This window comes from Pteropus vampyrus, unplaced genomic scaffold (assembly GCF_000151845.1).
Source record: "Pteropus vampyrus isolate Shadow unplaced genomic scaffold, Pvam_2.0 Scaffold43, whole genome shotgun sequence".
NCBI classification, from domain to species: Eukaryota; Metazoa; Chordata; class Mammalia; order Chiroptera; family Pteropodidae; genus Pteropus; species Pteropus vampyrus.
The window spans coordinates 4,537,018-4,539,710 of NW_011888824.1; the positions used below are offsets into that span (position 1 = coordinate 4,537,018).

General features: G+C 42.7%; 1 pseudogene; it reads right to left on the reverse strand.

Annotated features, from left to right (window-relative positions):
• Positions 1-207: 207 nt before the first annotated feature.
• On the reverse strand, positions 208-1,097 carry LOC105291148 (annotated as a pseudogene).
• Positions 1,098-2,693: the final 1,596 nt, after the last annotated feature.

Consider the following 2,693-nt stretch of genomic DNA (forward strand, 5'->3'; position numbering starts at 1 on the left):
TACTTCCCAAATGCACAATACTTAATAATGGGATAAGCATAGGATGGCTTTTTTATACACTCCCATTCAAATAGGGGTAAACCAGGAGGCACACATCAGTCACAGATTCATTGAAAGTATGTTTACTTCACCTCTTTCAAGTAGTTTCATGTGTATAAATACCAGAATAGTACTAATTTTGATAATATACCAACATTATGTGAACACTTTTTTTTTTAACAGACTTAATTTACTTTATTTCTCTTGCATAAAATTATGTAGTAGCCACTGCTGGAGCCTGAGTCCTCTGCACAGAAAGTCTAGTGTGGGTCTTTACAAGATGGTCAGTGAATTCCTGATAGGGAGACTTGGTGAACACCGTCTCTTTCCAGAGATGGGGGCGGGGCGGGTGGGGGGTGGTGAGAGAGCTGTAGGTCTTAGAGATGGCTTCAAATGTGGCCTTGACAAAGTTGCCCAGGGTGGCAGTGCAGCCCCTGGCTGAGGTGTAGCAGTCGTCAATACCAGCCATCATCAACAGCTTCTTGTGCACAGAGGCTGAGACAATGCCAGTGTCCCTGGGGGTGGAATGAGATGCACCAGCACAGAGCCACAGTGGCCAGTCACCTTGCAAGGGCCTGTGGATCGTGTTCCCCCAGTAGCCTCGCGGCATAGCGACAATGGAGAGCTTGGCCAGGATGATAGCCCCACGGATGGCAGTGGCTACCTCCTTGGAGCACTTGACATGCCCATTGTTGTCCCCGATGGCGACGAATGCCTTGAACCGGGTCCTCTGGCCAGCGCGGGTCTGCTTTTGCATGGGCATAATCTTCAAAACCTCGTGCTTGAGAGATGCCCTAAGAAAAATTCAATGATATCTGATTTCTTGATTGGCAAGGAGAAGTCTCCTCCAGAGACTTGATCTTCATGTCCTTGACCAAGCGGCCCAACTTGATGACAGGAATCCACTCCTTGTCCTCGGCCTTGCCTCCGGGAGCTCCGCGGCCTCGACGCGTACACGCCCTAACCCCGGATGCCGCTGCCAAATCCTCTGTGGAAGCCGCGACAGCCTCCAATCCCGCGGCAGCCTCCAATCCCGCGGCACCGGCGTCATCTGCCATTTGGCGTTTTCTTGGAGAAGTGTATGAACACTTAAATACTAGCATTTTGATTATATAAGCCAGAAATTAGATACAGCAAATGATAACTCGATATTCTTCGAGTTATCATTTCACATATTCATTATGTTAGCACAAAATGTTTTCTTGTGCTACCCTTAAAATATTTTTCCCATAGATTCTATCAATTGTATAACCATGTGACTTAATAATATACTTTAAAAATGGAATATATACTTCCTGAATGTATTTTTTTCTAATATAAGTTCCTTTAAAAATTTTGGAATACCTTTAGACGATGTCTCACTATGGCAGGCTGAAGGCTGTGGTGGCCCCCAAGATTCCTACTCTAATTCCTGAGACAGTGAAGAAAATAGATTTTACTCTAGTGATTAGGTTATATGATGTGGTACAGTTGCATTGAAGAAAAGGAGATTGTCCAAGTGAGCCTAACCAAATCACATGAGCTTTCTATAAACAGAGAATATTTTCTGGATGGTAGAAGGAAAGGAAAGAGACAAACTTCGGCTGACCTGGAAGAAAGCAGACATCCATGTTTTAAACTGTCTGTGGAGGTCATCTGGAAAGGACCTGAGAGGAACCTCTAGGAGCTAAGAGCATCCAGAAAGGAAATGGAAACTACATTTCATTACAATGGGAACTACATCATTATACAATCAACTATAATTTCAAGGGACTGAATTCTGCAACAATAAAAATGAACTTAGAAGAGGATTTCTTCCCCCCCCCCCACACCCAAGAGCCTCCATACAAAAACTCAGCCTGACCAACACCTTGATTTCAGATGTGTGATACCCTGAGAACTCAGCCATACCCTGCAGTCTTGTGATCTATAGAACCATGAGATAACAAATGAATGCTGTTATAAGCTGTTAAGTTTGTGGTAATTTGCTACGAAGCAATAGAAATGAATATAGTCATCCAGGAAATGAGAGTTTGAACCGAGCAAACGGTGAATAAGTAAAGGAGATGATATGCATAAAGCAGAACTTGCACTGAACTAACTCTCCTTCCCTGACTCTCATTCCTTCTTTATTATGTGTACAGTTAAATTTCTTCAGAATGTGTCTGTGGAAGAGAATGGGCTGCACTGAGCAACACACTCATAAGCTCAATCAGACCCAGGGTCAAAGGTTGGCTCTTCCATGTGACTGCAAGCCAGTTATTTAACATCTCTGGGTCTCCATTTCTCCAAGTATAACTGGAGAAAGCATTTCCATCAATGTGTATTTAGAAGGAATAAATGTGGTAACACATGATAAACATTCAAATATTAATTTACTTGAAGGCATTCTGTAGAAGTTTTAACCATACATCATTTAACACAATACAGACTCTCAGGGAGACCAATATGTGGAGCATCATTGTTGTGATGTTGTCCTTCATTTTTATTTCTTGGGATTCCACTTGCTTAAAACACTCTGGAATGACTAGGAGAAAGTCTTCCCAAAGAGCCTTTGAAACACATAGTGATAAGGTTGAGCTTCTGGAAAAGGTGCCCATGTTTGTTGGGTAGTTAGAAAAATTCTCTGACTATTTGACCTGAATAAAGTGTCGTGAGGATATTTGCTAAGACTA